Source organism: Pelobates fuscus, chromosome 12 (genome assembly GCF_036172605.1).
Source record: "Pelobates fuscus isolate aPelFus1 chromosome 12, aPelFus1.pri, whole genome shotgun sequence".
NCBI classification, from domain to species: Eukaryota; Metazoa; Chordata; class Amphibia; order Anura; family Pelobatidae; genus Pelobates; species Pelobates fuscus.
Genome location: NC_086328.1, coordinates 83,368,561 through 83,388,028, shown reverse-complemented (window position 1 = coordinate 83,388,028; position 19,468 = coordinate 83,368,561).

Genomic DNA, 19,468 nt, shown 5'->3' with positions numbered 1-19,468 from the left:
CACTGAAATAATGTGAAAGTGGGTTCAGAAAAACACAACCATCTTAAATGCAAAAGGTTTCATACAGTTTACACATTGCATGTTATTGTGAATTAGCAATGTTTTTATCCTTGAAAAACAGCAGACTATTTGGTAGTGGAAACGCATGAAGATACGGAAAATATTCTAAATTCCAAGATTTATTTTTTAATTTCAGGTATTTCCTAGACAAGAGGTAGGTAACCTTAGTCACTCAAGATGGTGTGGGCTACATCCACCCCTCTCCGATGCTTTGCAAACATTATAGCTGTAAGAGTATTATGGAAAATGTTATCAAAACGTGACGTGCAGAAAGATGCATACCCCTGTACTACACTGTTTGCTCTACATTGTCACGCCCTGAGTCATTCCTCTCCCTAGTGCTAAAAATAAATCTTTATCATAGTATCACTTTACTATATTGCGGAGAATGGTGCAAACACTGATTGAAGGATGTAGTTGTACCACACACTCATTCACACACACTTTCGTATACACTCACAAAATTTGTTGCAATTAATTTACCTGCCTTTTTTATTTATTTTTATTTTTTCTTCTGTCCTGCTCCTTGCCGTGCTGTTTAGTAAAGCCGGGGCTGAAGTGATGTCATTTTACAGCTCCTGACATCACTCCAGGGAGCAGAGCCAGAAGATTACATTTCTCCCTGAGCTGGTCACCTCTGGGGCTGAACAGGCTGACAAACACCCAGGCACCATTACATATTTCCTATTTGACATGGTGACATTGTGCCTTGGATTTGTCTAGCCCTGTCCTATATCACCCACTCCTAATTTGGGATCTGACATTTGAAGCTGACCCACTTAAACATGACATAGCAGCCAACCTTCATCTCACTCTATTCTATCTAGTAAATTAATCTACCTTTCATTTTGGTACAAGACACCAAAGCTTTTACACACTATTAAACCCTGCATTGATAACTAGTGTTGGAGATGTTGGCAAGCAGAGGGTATACAATTTCATGTATGGTGGGAATTTCCTCGCATTCATTCGTTCACACTGGGGGAACAAAAATCGATAAGTTAATACAGAAATACTCGGGCATCTTTCCTCCATTCCACCCTTCTGCTTCTTTTACATTATACCACAGCCCACTCCTTAGTCTATAAGAAATCTGGTGATTAGAATCCTGACTGTAGCTAAAGGCCTGATACTACTGTATTGGAGGAGAGATTTAATCCCCTTGTGGTTTCAATGCAAGAAGGACCTCATTTTCATGCCATGCAACGTGTCTTGTACCGGATAATTAGACCTAGTATTCCTTTTCAGAGAGTCTGGGGACTTCCAAGTCCTCTTACAATGAGGTTCCAAGGCACACTACAACTTAGGCCTTGCACAATTGGGGAGCTAATTGAACACCCCTCCCCCTTGTTTTTTCTTCTGTGCACACTCTGGGACCAACACCAAGTAGAGGTTATTTCTTTAAGTATACATACCCACAATTTTCTCTGGATGGATACAGCTGCCAGGATGCGATACTGTATTTTTGACCCTCTTGTGTTAAAACCACCATCTATCTCCCTGCCTCCCTAAATATAGTGAAATCTTGCTTGTATTCAAGTCTGCAGCTGTTGCCTCTGACATCAGAAGTAGTGGTCGAGGAGACAGATCAGGGACAGAGCCAGCACAAGTCAAACACAGCCCTGGCCAATTGGCATTTACTCATAGAGATGCATTGAATCAATGCATCTCCATGAGGAAAGTTCAGTGTCTGCTTGCAGAGGGTTGAGACACTGACAGTGCTGCTCACTGCAGCACTGCCCCAGGAAGCACCTCTTGTAGCCATCTGTGTGGCCAGTGGAGTTGTCACTAGGCTGTAATGCTGCTGAAAAGAGTGTTTACTGCAAAAAGCCTGAAGGGAATGATTCTACGCACCAGAACAAATACAATAAGCTGTAGTTGTACTAGTGATTGTGTCCCTTTAGCTGATCTGCAGAATTATAATTCATTATGGATGCCAGAAGCCATGTGTGTTCATACTATAAGGTTGAGGTGACCCAAAGTTCATATTTCAAACCAGGACAAATACTGATTCCTAACCATAAATGTGGGAATATCCTCTGTCTTACATGGGATGATTTACAGTGGAACCAGAATTTAAGGCATATTTTTATTTATATAGTGCCATCAGATGCCGTAGCGTTGTACAATAGGTGGACTAACAGACATGTAATTGTAACCAGACAACTGGATGTACAGGAACCGAGGGGGTGGAGGGCCCTGCTCAATGAGCTTACATTCTACAGGGAGTGGGGTATAGTGACAAAGGGTAAAAGTATGGGTACGAAGTAGGTTGTTAGGAAGGTATTTTATGAGGGCTTAGTAGGTAATTTTTGACAGTTGAAGGAGAGTAGTCGTGGGGGATGAAAACCTGCAGTTTAATTGATATGCATTCTTGAAGTGAGTTTTCAATGATTTTTCTGGGTGAAAGTCTTATGGAGAAGGGAGTTCCACAGAAGAGGTGCAGCCCTGGAGAAATCTTGGAGGCGAGCATCAGAGGTGGGAGTACGGACACGAGGATAGACGTAGGTCTTTGGCAGAGTGCAAGGGCCTCAACGGCCATGTATTAGGGAGGATAGGTAGATTGGAGCAGCATTATGTAGGAACTTGTAGGCAAGCACCAGGATTTAAAATTTAGCCCTATATCTAACTGGATGCCAATGCAGGGACTGACTGAGCGGGGAGGCGTGGGAGGTGCGAGCGGACAGGAAAATGCGTCTCGCCACTGCATTCATAGATTGCAGTGGTGCAATCTGCCTCGCCGCCGCATTCATTATAGATTGCAGTGGTGCAATCTGGGAACACATAAGACCACTGAGAAGGTGAATTCAGTAGTCAAGGCGATAGAGAACCGCAGCATGGACCAGCACCTTAGCTGCATCCAGAGTTAAATAGGGGCGAATACGCGCTATGTTTTTGAGATGGAAGCGGCAGGATTTGGCGATTGATTGGACATGAGGGGTGAAGGAGAGGTTGGAGTCAAAAAGAACACACAGACAACGAGCCTGCGAGGTAGAGGTGATGGTAGCGCCGTTGACTTGGAGGGAGACAGACACGAGAGTAGCAACACTGGAGGGAGTAAAGATCAGAAGTTTTGTTTTGGACAGGTTGAGTTTAAGGAAGTGAGCAGCCATCCAGTTGGAAATCGCAGAGAGGCAGTCAGAGACACAAGTCAAGATGGGCAGAGAGAGATCAGGAGAGGATGGGTAGATTTGCGTGTCATCTGCATATAAATAACGGAAGCCAAAGGAGCTGATGAGTTTACCAAGGGAGGCAGTATAGATGGAGAACAGTAGGGGACCAAGGACAGAACCTTGGGGGACGCCGACAGTGGTTGGGGGGAAGAGGCAGAGTCAGAGAAAGAAACACTGAAAGAGCACTGGGAGAGGTAGGAGAAGCACCAGGAGAGAGCAGTATCCCGTAGACCAAAATCACAGAGAATGGGAGTAAGCTGTTGATGATCAACAGTGTCTAAGGCAGCAGAAAGATCAAGGAGAGTTAGGATATAGTAATGGCCGCGAGATTTAGCAGCAATTAAATTGTTGGATACAGCTGTTTCCACAGAAAATTGTTGGTCACAGCTGTTTCGACAGAATCACCAGTGCAGAATCCAGACTGAATGGGGTCATGCAGAAAGTTGGATTTGAAAAAGTCAGTCAGTCTGTTGTACACATCTCTCTCAAGGATCTTGGAGGCAAATGGCAGGAGTGAGAGAGGGCGGTCATTGGATGGGAAGTTGGGGTCAAGGTTGGGCTTTTTTAGATTCGGGGTTACAGTATGGCACAAGCCATTACATGAAATTGATTAAGCCCTATATCTAACTTGATACCAATGCAGGGACTGACAGAGCGGGGGAGGCGTACCTCTTGCCAGGTGAAATGCATTAAGTGTATTTATTATTATCTACCTCACTTTGAGTATATTTTTTCTTGTTTTATATTTTTATACTAATTACCTTTAAATAAAAGTACTTTTTTATTGGACCAACCTTTTCTGCTATTCTGCTTGAACTACCGTATCCGGGATGGGAATTGTACCACCCAAGCCGAGGGATAGAGCAGTCCACATCTGCTCCATCAAATGTGAGTACATTTCTTACCACTTTAATTGTATCCTGTGTCTTACGGTACACACTATTTAGGTTTTTCTTTTCCCTTGTCTCCTATATTTCTGGAGCGAAAAGACCACCACGTTCAATACCTTGGGTTGTCTACTTTTTCAAATGGTATGCCATTATGGGGGTAATTCTCATTCCTGGGCTACCATACCGTCTCAAAGGTAACATTACTAATCTGGCAAATTTCAATTTGAAAATGGAACGTTCTATATTTGACCCTGTAACTTTCCAAAACATCATAAAACCTGTTAATGGGGGGTACTGTTGTACTCGTGAGACATTGCTGATTACAAATATGTGCATTTTTTTGCAGTAAAACCTAACCGTATTATGACATTTACAGCTAAAATGTGAGGCGGAACTACAAATTTAAAAAAAAATTAAAAATGTATTTTTTTTATTTTATTCATAATAGATTATGTTTCATATATAAATATTTGATATGAAATGAAAGCCCTGTTTCTCCTGAACAAAATTATATATAATAAGTGTGGGTGCATTTAATATGAAAGAGGTGAATTACGGTTGAACAGACATATAGCACAATCCAGTTTTTGTTTACGTTTTGTTTTGATTACGTATGTATATAGTGCCAACATATTGTGTGACACTGTACAATAAGTTAACTAACACAAACAATCCTACAAAACCTGTTTTTAACATACAGCGACGGTAGGTGAAGAGGGACTTACCCAAATAAGCTTCTTATCTAAAAGCTTGAGTTTTTCCTTGGACAAAGTTAATTCCTCTACAATTTTACCATTATCATGGTTGTTTTAACTGTGCTGCTAAATCATCTAAATTTTGGATCTAGTTTTATTCTATTTATGAAAGGTGTATCTTAAATCAAAAATCCACGATTTTTATGGATGGACAGTTTTTCTATGCTGGCCAGGTTTTAGAAGGGTTAAATTGTCATCTGCTTATACAATTGAGTTACACCTACATGTAATTGATTCCCTATTTCACATTTCTGATATGTCAGATTCAGGTCAGGTGAAGAGCAAGGGTTCTGGAACCTGGGCACTAGGCTGTCTTGGAGTCTCTCTCTTTCTCTTCCATAGTGACTGTTACCAAGTCAGTCTCTGAGCATTAAAGCAGCAGCTTGTGAGCCCTTCTGTGGATTTCTAAGTTCCATCTTAGCTGTGCTTTGGATAATGGTTGTAGTTCGTCCCTTGAAGAAAGCAAATGTTTCTTTTTACTAGGTTTATTATTTAGACTATACATATGACAATTTTAGGATGCGTATTCCTGTCTAGTATGGAACCCAGACTTGCTGGTAGTAGAAATTCACAGCTTTTTATTTTTACTTTATGTCCATAGTGAGCATTTTGTTTTCCTAGTTTCTTTTAATAACTTCCTCTCACTTTCTCTGGGTCACGTCAAATTCAAATCGTTATCTTCCAGCATGGCCATGTTTCTTAGATTGGTAATTGAATTGGGAACTGTCAGCCAAATTCTGTGAGTTGGGCTAAAACTAGAATATTCACTTCCAGTTTGTACTCCCTTTTTTTTTTTTAATATTTCTTTTTATTATGGCACATGCGTTATGGGGTACAGAATAGAAAGAGGAGGCATTGTGGGGTAACACAGGTCAGGAATAACAATGGTATGCGATACACTCCTAGGAAAGGTCGCCATAAATTTTTTCTTTTTTGTTAAGACGTCATGTGTACAACAGAAGAGAGTCAAAATGAAGTAAAATAAGGAGAGCTAGCAATGCGTAACAATTTTAGAGCAGCTACCCTAGTGCAGGCCCAAGGTTACCAATAAGTCTATCAATGTACCTCATCATAGGTTATGTCAACCAGCTTAAACCGTTGGTATATATCAGGTAAGGTATTTGCCGGACATTGCGTATTTTGAAGAGATAGGGACATAGCTATGGTTTCCTGCGGGCATTAGATCTGTTCACTAAACGCCAAAAGCAGACTTGAAATTAACCCATTCCTATTGTGATTGGTAAAGTAGTGAGGCATCTGGCTGTGAATTACTGGTAGTGAGTATCAGAAAAGGCTAGGTTGGGCATGCATTGGGCAGTAGGAGTTGTGCCTATAGTTGAAGCTTTATGGCTGTGCGATCGCTAAATATGAACATGAGTGAATAGGCGAGGCACAGCAGTCCTGCGCTTTGCTCATTTTAGACATTGCTAGCAAGAGGGAAAGCATAAATAAAACAGGCTATAGGAACATGCTGTAAGAGCCGCCAGTCCATCATGGCAATGCAGGGCAAGAGCGGAGTAACAAAGTGGCTGTGGCCGTTGGAGGCAACCTGGACAGTTCAGGTGTCGGTTATGCATAGTGCAGTCCGTTACCGGGGTTTCTGCGGGCAGGTCCTGCGGGGCTATGGGTCCGCTTCAGCCAATACCTCTGCGGGGTGACGCTGACGTTCGTACCTGCACTATCCCCATGGTTAGGGCGAGGGGCAAGTGGTGGGGAGCCGCCCTCCTGCCCAGGGTCGTTGGTAAGGCCAGCACCCGTGATCCACAGACTCGGTGACTCGATGAGGCCGGGTCTACCCCTTCATGGGCGTCCTGGAAAGCCTGGTTGTCCTGTCGCCGCCTGCGGCGGTCAGGCTTCCGGCGGTGTGGTCGGTGCTGCGGAATTAGTCTCCGTGTGGCCTTCGGCCCAGGTAGGCTGCCAATGCGAATGGAGAGTGCGGCTCTGCGTGAAGTGCCCGAGCGCGGCCCCCTCCCGCTCTGCTCCCTCTGCTGTACTGCCCCTTGTACTGCCCCTTGTTCCGGGGTACGGGGTGTCTGCTTGCTACGTTGCTCCAAGTTGTCCCAGAAGCGCTGTAATATGGTGTCCGGTAGAGTGAGCTGCTTGTCGGGATATTGTGGTGCCTTAAGCTCTGCTCCCAAGTGCTTGTCCGCCATCTTGTCCGTCGTTTTGCGCCGGTTGTCTCCGTCACCGCTTGGTCGGGAGAGTGGCAGTGTTCGGTGCTTCAGGCTGGCGGGGACCGGGATGACCCCCACCGGTCCATAGGGGGGGGAACGGAGGTGCAAGCTTGGTCTTTCCACGGCAGATAGGCACAGGGGAGCGGCCGTCTCCCCCGCGCCTGCCGCGTGTGTAGGCCGCAGATGCCGATGCAGAGATTCCATGCATTTGGGCGACATGTTTGGTGTCCCCCGGTAGGTCCCAGCTTTGTCTGTCTCATTAGGGACTGAGAATTTCTCGTAACCGCTGTACCGAGCAGGTTACCGACTCAGTTAGTTGCTTGGTGCGGGAGCTCCAGGGAGACATGTCTGCACGGCTCAGCAGTCAGGTTTCAGTATTTTCATGGTTTGATTTTTTTTCCTCACCAATTTATTGAAATATCATGTCTTACAAGGGTCTGCTGTGTAGGCCAGATTATTATAGGTTTTGCTGGAGTAGCTGGAGTCCAGACATGGTGTAAACCAGCTGTTGGTTTGATTTTATCACACGTGTAGGAGGTTGGTGTATAAAATCCAGGAGCTCATTTATGATAATGGCTCAGATGAGGTGGTGTGGAATAACAACTGAACAGTAAAATATAAAAATTGATAAAAATATATATAAGTACTATGCCTTTAAGAAATAAACAAGACAAGGAATGAGTGCAGATAAAAGTGGTAAAAAATGGTTATAAGAGATATATAAAAGTACAGGGAGGGAGGAAGTAAAAGCGATATGTATAAAAGACAAAGATAATAGAAAAAACAAAAATAACAGAAAAAAGTGAAAAATATATAACGTATATAATGATATGAGAACTGGATCGGTATGCAGCAGGTGATGTGCAGTATTAGTATCTCTATCCGTGATGTGATGCAGGGTAAGATGATACTCTCACTGGATAATATACTTTGTAAAAACAAAGATAAAATTGCAGAGAATCTCTGGTAATAAAGCAACACAGTATATAGAACTGTGTGCTGGTGCAATACAATGTATCGCTATAGACTGAAGTAAAGTTAATGTAGAAACTGGATAGGAATATAAAAAACAGTTTATTGAACATATAATAAAAATATATTAAAAAAAATATAGATCAGGAACAGTTCACAGTGGTATTACCAGTGTTGTGAATATCAAATGTTGGCATGAACCCTTCAGATTCGGCTGGGATGGATGCAGATTGAGTTGTACAGGTTTGCCTCCTGAATTCCGGCTGCCGGTGAGGACGGCGTACGTCTGACTGTGCGTCCCGGCAGAGTCCTCACTCAAGGGGAGGGACAGAAGGGATGGTTGCAGTTACCAGGTGTACCAAGGGTTTTTCGTGTAAGTGATCTTCTTTTTTTTTTTTTTTTTTTGTCAATCTCTTTTTTATTGAGGCATAAAAGTATATGGGATACAGAATGAGAGAGGGGAGACGATAATGCTTCATACATAACGGGTACAATACAATGCAGTATATATCATCTGTGCTTAACTTTGAGCCTCATTTTTTATTAATAGGAGTTGGTCTGGTAAGTTTAACGTAGTAGTAAAGAGAGTAGTGGTTGGACTTAAGTGAGGTCGTATTCGCTGGTAGAACAGAAGTGTTATTACCTTTTCATTTATATGGTGTTTAGCTCAGGTTATGTCTAATGCGATAGTGTTTATGCATCTCTTGTCTCACTAGTTGGTCAAGATTGGAGTAAGTGTTCTGCATTACAGAATGTGCACAAAGTATGTCGGCGTCTAGTGATTCTCAAAAGGATAAGCATGAACAGTCAGACTAAGCGATAGAGAAGGATTACCTAAGCTGTTTTGTCTCAAGCTTCTTGTAAAAGATGTAACAAACTAGGTGCTAAAGAGTCTGGTGGTAGTAGCCCTATTAGTACATAGAAGAGATGTTATAAGCTTCATTTTGCTCTAAGAGGTACATACTGGAATCAATATGGCTAGCATGTGGAGACCTGTGAGACTATAGTGTCATAGCAATATAACGACTTGTGAAACACCATCAGGGTATAAACAGCAAACACAAAAGGGTAAGGTTCAGTGAGGTTAATTTGACTATGCTAGTAAAGTTAAGTCCATACAGTAGGTGACATGTACGGGTGGACGGTTTGATCTCTGCATATCTAACCGTATATTGCCCTTGGGGCCGAGAGTCCATATTCAGCCAATGCCCTTGCTAGGTAAGGTGATTCCCTCATCCAGGTAAGTCCACAGGGTGGCAGCGGGCTGCCTGTGTGTGATGGCCATCAGCCAGCCCCAGGTCGTTGTGAAGGCCTGCACCTGCTTTCCACTGACTCGGTATCTCGATGAGGCCGGGTCTTCCCTTCTTTGGGCGCCGACAGGAGCTTGGGTGTTCTGCCGCCGCCTGCGGCGGCCAATCCTCCGGCGTTGTGGACGGTGTCTCGGAGCTTTACTCCGGGTGGTCTTCGGCCCAGGAAGGCGTATGGGACGGCCATTGGTTGCGGCCTCCGGAGAGACAGAGAGGCGCTTGGCAGTCGGTCGGTTCGTGTCAGGCACGCTCCACCGCTTCTGCGGGGTGAATCTGGGACGTTGTGCTTTTATGATGCTCTCAGCCGCTGATTGGCGTGCCTCCAGCTTGGCCCAGAAGCGGCTAAAAATTTCATCCAGCCTCCTGTGTGTGATCCGTGCTGGGCTCAGTGGTTCAGGCTCAGGATGCTGGGGATGGGTGTCCTGCAGGGTAAGTCGTGCCGCCATCTTGCGTGTGGCTGCTAGGGCAGTGTCTCGGTCAGTGTAGGCTGTGAGATGTCTTTCCCGTAGTGCCAGGTACAAGCTGGGGTGGACCGGGATCTCCCCCACCGGTCCAGAGGGGGGGGAACAGGGCTGTGTAACTCACTTGGGAGGGCACTAGGTCGCACGGATCGGGGGATCGGCCGCCTCACCCGTCCGGCGATACTACTAGGCCTCACTCCCGATGGTCACCTCGTGTATCCACGGGCTGCAAGCTCGGGGCACCACAGCTGGCTTCTGGGGTCTGTCTGCTGAAAATTCCGATTTGTGTAGGATTTTTGGCTGGCTGGGACACGTTTTGCTGGCTCGGTAAGTGTATTGAGCACGGAGCTCAAACGAGGCACATCCAGCCGCCATGAAGCTCAGGCCCCGCCCCCCGTAAGTGATCTTCTGCTGGTAGATGGTTGGCTGGATCTGTGTCCTGCTATGTGGTCTTACGCGTTTCGTAGGGGAAAAGCCCTACTTCTTCAGAGACGAGATGTGGTCTATTACTTCAGTCTATCTTTATATACATATTTTCTGATTGCCAATAAAAACTTTCATAGTATAACAGATATTCAATGCTTAATCAAATAAACTGAGGAGCCAATAAAAACGTTCATAGTACAACAGATATTCAATGCTTAATAAAATAAACTGAGAAAATATGAATATAAATATAGTAAGTCTATATTCAAAACTGATAGCACAACATATATACATAACGTTTGGTGCTCTTTAAAAACAGCAAAAGTAGTTCTGGGCTTGACAGGTGTCTTTTAATGATAAGACTCACTTCAGAAAAAAAACAACAAAACAAAACACAGGAAACAATGCAAAAGGGAAGAGAGATGTAAAAGAAAGGGTTATAGTATTCACAGTGAGTCGGAGCACACGGGCATGTAGCATTGTAGTATATAGCAGACTTTAAAAGGTTCAACAAGTGACAAATAGACAAAGTTTCAGCCTCTGTCATTGTGTCACTTGGTGATCCTATTGAATATACCACAAGCCTGTGTGCAAATCTAGCAATCGAGTATGCCCCCTAATATACAGCGCTACAGAAGTTGCTGGCACTATATAAATACAGAATAATATACCTTCTATGAAACTCATCCAAATTTTACATGTACCCTTTAAATGGCACACTGGCATTTTAGGTATGTTTGTTTTGCGGAGCAAGTCACTTCTCATGTTTTTCTGACAAAACAAAACCTTGAAGAAGGCCATCATTGTAGAGTGAGCACAGCCTCTGATTAGATTTTAAAATGGGACAACAAAAGACTTGCACGAACAGAACCCAGCTGTCACAATTTAGAGATTATAGGACCTGCTTAGATTCGTCCTACTAAGTTCCTGGCTATAGCTTAGCCCACTTGGTTTATCACACCAATAGCCAGCCATGCAGCTTCTATTAACCAGGAGGCTTATATGGTTATGTACATTATAGCAATCAGTGTAATTTACTAGATTAAATCCATTAACATTGTGCTGTACTATAAAGAATTGAGCCATTAACTCAGTGCCAACAGGCAAGTTGATTTATATTATAAACTTCTGTAACATGACGGACAAGAAGAGTGAAAATTCTATTATATAGTGCATTCACACAAAACATCCAGATCTGCATTTTTATTCATTTTCCCCCTCAAATCTAAGTTACTTAAAAACACGAATGGCTTAAATAAAATATAAAGTAGCGTTGAGCCCATTGTTGTATACCCCCTAGTACAGTGATGGCGAACCTTTTTGAGCCCGAGTGCCCAAACCGCAATACTTGCCAACTTTTTTTCCCTCAAAGTGCCAACATGGCAATTAAACCTGAATACTGAGGTTTACGTTTAGAAAAAACTACTCGTACAGTTAACAACTTTTGTTTTAAAAGAAGAACACAACAGAGATTTAAATTATAACAATTTAAAATAATGATATAAATTAAGCTTATATTAGTATCTCCAACAAATGCAATACATACACACAGACTGCTGAACACATTCACACACCAACTGCTTAGTACAAACACACACACCGAGACACAGACAGACTGCTAAATACACACACAGTCCGCTAAATACACGCACACTGCTGAGTACGCAGTCTGCTGAATACACGCACGCAGTCTGCTGAATACACACACACACACACACACACACACACACTCTGCTGAATACATAAAGACTGCTGAACACACACACATATACTGCATTGAGGGGTGCAGTGTATGTGTCTGTGTGTAATGTTGTGTGGGGGGTTGGGGTGCAGTGTGTGGGGGGTTGGGGTGCAGTGTGTGGGGGGTAGGGTGCTTTGTGTGGGGGGGGGTAGGGTGCTTTGTGTGGGGGGGGGGTAGGGTGCTTTGTGTGGGGGGGGTAGGGTGCTTTGTGTGGGGGGGGGTAGGGTGCTTTGTGTGGGGGGGGGTAGGGTGCTGTGTGTGGGGGGGTAGGGTGCTGTGTGTGGGGGGGTAGGGTGCTGTGTGGGGGGGGGTAGGGTGCTGTGTGTGTGGGGGGGTAGGGTGCTGTGTGTGTGAGGGGGTAGGGTGCTGTGTGTGTGTGGGGGGGTATGGTGCTGTGTGTGTGTGGGGGGGTAGGGTGCTGTGTGTGTGGGGGGGTAGGGTGCTGTGTGTGTGTGTGGGGGGGTAGGGTGCTGTGTGTGTGTGTGGGGGGGTAGGGTGCTGTGTGTGTGGGGGGTAGGGTGCTGTGTGTGTGGGGGGTAGGGTGCTGTGTGTGTGGGGGGGTAGGGTGCCCTGTGTGTGTGGGGGGGGGTAGGGTGCTTTGTGTGGGGGGGGGTAGGGTGCTGTGTGTGGGGGGGTAGGGTGCTGTGTGTGTGTGTGGGGGGGGGTAGGGTGCTGTGTGTGGGGGGGGGTAGGGTGCTGTGTGTGGGGGGGGGTAGGGTGCTGTGTGTGTGGGGGGGTAGGGTGCTTTGTGTGGGGGGGGGTAGGGTGCTTTGTGTGGGGGGGGGTAGGGTGCTGTGTGTGGGGGGGTAGGGTGCTGTGTGGGGGGGGGTAGGGTGCTGTGTGTGTGGGGGGGTAGGGTGCTGTGTGTGTGAGGGGGTAGGGTGCTGTGTGTGTGTGGGGGGGTATGGTGCTGTGTGTGTGTGGGGGGGGTAGGGTGCTGTGTGTGTGGGGGGGTAGGGTGCTGTGTGTGTGTGTGGGGGGGTAGGGTGCTGTGTGTGTGTGTGGGGGGGTATGGTGCTGTGTGTGTGGGGGGTAGGGTGCTGTGTGTGTGGGGGGTAGGGTGCTGTGTGTGGGGGGGGGGTAGGGTGCTGTGTGTGTGGGGGGTAGGGTGCTGTGTGTGTGGGGGTAGGGTGCCCTGTGTGTGTGGGGGGGGTAGGGTGCTTTGTGTGGGGGGGGTAGGGTGCTGTGTGTGGGGGGGTAGGGTGCTGTGTGTGTGTGTGGGGGGGGGTAGGGTGCTGTGTGTGGGGGGGGGTAGGGTGCTGTGTGTGGGGGGGGGTAGGGTGCTGTGTGTGTGGGGGGGTAGGGTGCTGTGTGTGTGGGGGGTAGGGTGCTGTGTGTGTGGGGGGGTAGGGTGCTGTGTGTGTGGGGGGTAGGGTGCTGTGTGTGTGTGGGGGGGTAGGGTGCTCTGTGTGTGGGGGGGGGGGTAGGGTGCTCTGTGTGGGGGGGGTAGGGTGCTGTGTGTGGGGGGGTAGGGTGCTGTGTGTGGGGGGGGTAGGGTGCTGTGTGTGTTTGGGGGAAAGGGTGCTGTGTGTGTGGGGGTAGGGGTGCTGTGTGTGTGGGGGGTAGGGGTGCTGTGTGTGTGGGGGGTAGGGGTGCTGTGTGTGTGGGGGGTAGGGGTGCTGTGTGTGTGGGGGGTAGGGGTGCTGTGTGTGTGGGGGGTAGGGGTGCTGTGTGTGTGGGGGGTAGGGGTGCTGTGTGTGTGTGTGGGGGGTAGGGTGCTTTGTGTGGGGGGGTAGGGTGCTTTGTGTGGGGGGGGTAGGGTGCTTTGTGTGGGGGGGGTAGGGTGCTTTGTGTGGGGGGGGGGGTAGGGTGCTGTGTGGGGGGGTAGGGTGCTGTGTGTGGGGGGGGGGTAGGGTGCTGTGTGTGTGTGGGGGGTAGGGTGCTGTGTGTGTGGGGGGGGTAGGGAGCTGTGTGTGTGTGGGGGGTAGGGTGCTGTGTGTGTGGGGGGTAGGGTGCTGTGTGTGTGGGGGGGGTAGGGTGCTGTGTGTGTGGGGGGGGTAGGGTGCTGTGTGTGTGGGGGGGTAGGGTGCTGTGTGTGTGGGGGGGTAGGGTGCTGTGTGTGTGTGGGGGGGTAGGGTGCTCTGTGTGTGTGGGGGGGGGGGTAGGGTGCTCTGTGTGGGGGGGGGTAGGGTGCTGTGTGTGGGGGGGGTAGGGTGCTGTGTGTGTTTGGGGGAAAGGGTGCTGTGTGTGTGTTTGGGGGAAAGGGTGCTGTGTGTGTGTTTGGGGGAAAGGGTGCTGTGTGTGTGTTTGGGGGAAAGGGTGCTGTTTGTGTGGGGGGAGGTAGGGTGCTCTGTGTGTGTGTGGGGGGGGTGTAGGGTGCTCTGTGTGTGTGGGGCGGGGTAGGGTGCTGTGTGTGGGGGGGGTAGGGTGCTGTGTGTGTTTGGGGGAAAGGGTGCTGTGTGTGTGTTTGGGGGAAAGGGTGCTGTGTGTGTGTTTGGGGGAAAGGGTGCTGTTTGTGTGGGGGGGGGTAGGGTGCTCTGTGTGTGTGTGGGGGGGGGGTGTAGGGTGCTCTGTGTGTGTGGGGGGGGGGGTAGGGTGCTGTGTGTGGGGGGGTAGGGTGCTGTGTGTGGGGGGGTAGGGTGCTGTGTGTGTGTTTGGGGGAAAGGGTGCTGTGTGTGTGTTTGGGGGAAAGGGTGCTGTGTGTGTGGGGGGGGGAAAGGGTGCTGTGTGGGGGGGGGTAGGGGTGCTGTGTGGGGGGGGTAGGGGTAGGGGTGCTGTGTGTGTGGGGGGTAGGGGTGCTGTGTGTGGGGGGGGGTAGGGTGCTGTGTGTGTGTTTGGGGGAAAGGGTGCTGTGTGTGTGTTTGGGGGAAAGGGTGCTGTGTGTGTGTTTGGGGGAAAGGGTGCTGTGTGTGTGTTTGGGGGAAAGGGTGCTGTGTGTGTGTTTGGGGGAAAGGGTGCTGTGTGTGTGTTTGGGGGAAAGGGTGCTGTGTGTGTTTGGGGGAAAGGGTGCTGTGTGTGGGGGGGTAGGGGTGCTGTGTGTGTGGGGGGTAGGGGTGCTGTGTGTGTGGGGGGGTAGGGGTGCTGTGTGTGTGGGGGGGTAGGGGTGCTGTGTGTGTGGGGGGGTAGGGGTGCTGTGTGTGTGTGGGGGCACCCTACCCCCCACACACTGCACCCCAACCCCCCACACACTGCACCCCAACCCCCCACACACTGCACCCCAACCCCCCACACAACATTACACACAGACACATACACTGTGCTGTGTGTGTGGGGGGGGGTAGGGGTGCTGTGTGTGGGGGGGGGGGTAGGGGTGCTGTGTGTGGGGGGGGGGGTAGGGGTGCTGTGTGTGGGGGGGGGGGTAGGGATGCTGTGTGTGTGGGGGGGGGTAGGGGTGCTGTGTGTGGGGGGGGGGGTAGGGGTGCTGTGTGTGGGGGGGGGGGTAGGGATGCTGTGTGTGTGGGGGGGGGTAGGGGTGCTGTGTGTGTGTGGGGGGGGATAGGGGTGCTGTGTGTGTGGGGGGATAGGGGTGCTGTGTGTGTGTGTGGGGGGATAGGGGTGCTGTGTGTGTGGGGGGATAGGGGTGCTGTGTGTGTGTGGGGGGGGTAGGGGTGCTGTGTGTGGGGGGGGGGTAGGGGTGCTGTGTGTAGGGCTGCTGTGGGTAGGGGTCCTGTGTGTAGGGGGTAGGGGTGCTGTGTGTATGGGGATAGGGGTGCTGTGTGTAGGGGGATAGGGGTGCTGGGGTTAAGGGAGGGTAGGGGTGCTGGGGTTAAGGGGGGTATGGGTGCTGGGGTTAAGGGAGGGTAGGGGTGCTGGGGTTAAGGGGGGTATGGGTGCTGGGGTTAAGGGGGGGTATGGGTGCTGGGGTTAAGGGGGGGTATGGGTGCTGTGGGTAGTGGGGGTAGGGGTGCTGTGGGTAGTGGGAGTAGGGGTGCTTGGGGTAGTGGGAGTAGGGGTGCTGTGGGTAAGGGCGCTGTGGGTAAGGGGGGTAGGGGCGCTGGGGGTAAGGGGGGTTGGGGGTCCTGGGGGTAGGGGTGCTGTGGGTAGTGGGAGTAGGGGTGCTGGGGGTAGTGGGAGCAGGGGTGCTGGGGGTAGTGGGAGTAGAAGGAGTAGGGGTGCTGGGGGTAGTGGGAGTAGGGGTGCTGGGGGTAAGTTATTAAATCAGTATCCCCCCCTTCCCTTCCCTTCCCTTCCCTTCCCTTCCCTTCCCTTCTTGTTACCTTTGGTGAAGGGGAGGGGGGGAACACAGTCATCCCTGGTGGTCCGGTGGTGGTATGCAGGACAGGACAGGTCCTGCATACAGGTCCCGCGATGCTGTGTGGAGCGTTGCCATGGTAACGCGCGGCAACGCTCCACACAGCTCGCGGGAGGATGGGAGAGCTGCTTCCTCGATCCCTCCCCCCTGCTTCCGGTCCTGCCGACACGGAAGCAGAGTAGGCGCCTGCCGTTTTGGGCAGGCAGGCGCCTACTCTGCAGTGATGGCAAAGCTATGGCCGCGTGCCCACAGAGAGGGCCCGGCGTGCCACCTGTGGCACGCGTGCCATAGGTTCGCCATCACTGCCCTAGTACCACTGATAGCTTAGCTAGTGCAAGGCATACAATAATGAGAGGGGAAAGGAAAGATTTGTGTGAATGTGGAAAGCTGGTGGCCTGTAGCATTGATCCCCAAACAACAACTAGTAAAATATAACTGGTTGCACTTTATGAATAAATGTGTTTGACAAAACGAAAAGTCCGTGGATGTTCAGGGTATGTTACATTACTGATGAGAGCAACCAACAAGCCTATTGGAACTCTAGATCGGATTGCTCTCGGCCCTAGCATCTTCAAACATGTCGCAATTCGGAGGTGTGATAGAGGAGGTGGTCAGGCATCGAACGACACTAAGGACTTGTGGGAATTCCATGTACTGACTTCGTACGCAGACATTTTTCTGCATCCTCTATCTGTTGAAGTCTCAAGCATTCCCTTAGCAGTTCGTCTTTGGGAGCCATCTTCGTGACGTACTTGTGGATGCTCTGTGTTTTATCCAGAACTGTGGCCTTGACACTCATCAGGCCCTGACCTCCTTCCTTCCTTCCGGTAGGTGTACAGTCTCTGGGTGCTGGATTTCGGATGGAATCTTCTATTCATAGAAAATAGTTTTCTGGTCTTGACATCCATGGTGACCAGATCTTCTCTTGGCCAGGTTATTATTCCAGATGGGTACCTGTAATAAAAAGGTGGACTCTTAAAATAATTAATCTGCTTGATACTTATTCATATATATGTATGTAAATTCTTCTTTCTTATTGTTGGATGGCTCGCCTTGTATCATGCATATTACAGGGAGTGCAGAATTATTACGCAAGTTGTATTTTTGAGGATTAATTTTATTATTGAACAACAACCATGTTCTCAATGAACCCAAAAAACTCATTAATATCAAAGCTGAATATTTTTGGAAGTAGTTTTTAGTTTGTTTTTAGTTTTAGCTATTTTAGGGGGATATCTGTGTGTGCAGGTGACTATTACTGTGCATAATTATTAGGCAACTTAAAGGGACTCTATAGTCACCATATAAAAGCAAGAAAGACAGGTCCCCCAGCCTTCCTTCTTGCTTTTATATGAACTTTCATTCATTAAAAAAAAAAAAAAATCGGTGGTTTTATATTAAAAACTTACCTCCGTTCCAGCGCCGAGCTCCCCGCTAGGCCGCGCCCCCTTTTTCGTCAAAATGACGAAATCGCGGGGCCCAATGGGACGGCTTCGCGCTGGACCAATCGCGTTCTTCATAGAGCGGCATTGAATGCCGCCCTATGAAGAACCTGAGCGCTTTACCGCGCATGTGCGCGGAATGCGCGTTCGCGAGCTGAGCTGTCTGACTGACAGCTCAGCTCGCTTTCTAAAATTATCAATAATAATTTAGGGCCCCCACCCGCCCTGTGCGGCGGGTGGGGGCCCTAAAATTATCAATGAGGGGGGGGACCTACTGTCCCCCCCCCGGCCCCCACCCCTGTGCGGCGGGTGGGGGCCCTAAAATTATCAATGAGGGGGGGGACCTACTGTCCCCCCCCCGGCCCCCACCCCTGTGCGGCGGGTGGGGGCCCTAAAATTATCAATGAGGGGGGGGACCTACTGTCCCCCCCCGGCCCCCACCCCTGTGCGGCGGGTGGGGGCCCTAAAATTATCAATGAGGGGGGGGACCTACTGTCCCCCCCCCGGCCCCCACCCCTGTGCGGCGGGTGGGGGCCCTAAAATTATCAATGAGGGGGGGGACCTACTGTCCCCCCCCCGGCCCCCACCCCTGAGCGGCGGGTGGGGGCCCTACAATTATCAATAAGGGGGGACCTACTGTCCCCCCCCGGCCCCCACCCCTGTGCGGCGGGTGGGGGCCCTAAAATTATCAATGAGGGGGGGGACCTACTGCCCCCCCCCCGGCCCCCACCCCTGAGCGGCGGGTGGGGGCCCTAAAATGATCAGTAAGGGGGGGGGACCTACTGTCCCCCCCCAGCCCCCACCCCTGTGCGGCGGGTGGGGGCCCTAAAATGATCAATAAGGGGGGGGACCTACTGTCCCCCCCCCGGCCCCCACCCCTGAGCGGCGGGTGGGGGCCCTAAAATGATCAATAAGGGGGGGGACCTACTGTCCCCCCCCCCGGCCCCCACCCCTGAGCGGCGGGTGGGGGCCCTAAAATTATCAATAAGGGGGGGGACCTATTGTCCCCCCCCGGCCCCCACCCCTGAGCGGTGGGTGGGGGCCTTAAATACAAAGGGGGGGGGACCCTAGTTAACCCTCCCCCCCCCAAAAAAAAATATCTCCCTACCTACCCCCCTCACCCTAAAAATAATGAGGGGGGACCATTAACTAAAAACCTGTAAAAAAAATGAGATAAAATCAACTTACCATTCGATGTTTTCTTTCTTCTAAAATCTTCTTTCTTCAGCCCCAAAAAAGGCCAAATAAAAATCCATAATAACCGACGCAATTAAAAAAAAAAAAAAAAAAAACCGAGCGCAAAAAAAAATAATCCATCTTCACCCATGGAGGGCTCCGCGCAGACTGAGCTCCGCAGGGCGGGGGAAGGCTTATAAAGCCTTGCCCCGCCCTGCAATTAGGCTAAGAACACTCTGATTGGTGGGTTTAAGCCAATCAGAGTGCTCTTTGTCATTTTACAAGCGTGGGAAAGTTCTTTGGAATTTTCCCACGCTTGTAAAATGACACAGAGCACTGTGATTGGATGGATTTCAAGCCATCCAATCACAGTGCTCTGTGTCATTTTACAAGCGTGGGAAAGTTCTTTGGAATTTTCCCACGCTTGTAAAATGACAAAGAGCACTGTGATTGGATGGATTTCAAGCCATCCAATCACAGTGCTCTGTGTCATTTTACAAGCGTGGGAAAGTTCTTTGGAATTTTCCCACGCTTGTAAAATGACAAAGAGCACTGTGATTGGATGGATTTCAAGCCATCCAATCACAGTGCTCTTTGTCATTTTACAAGCGTGGGAAAGTTCTTTGGAATTTTCCCACGCTTGTAAAATGACACAGAGCAATGTGATTGGATGGCTTGAAATCCATCCAATCACAGTGC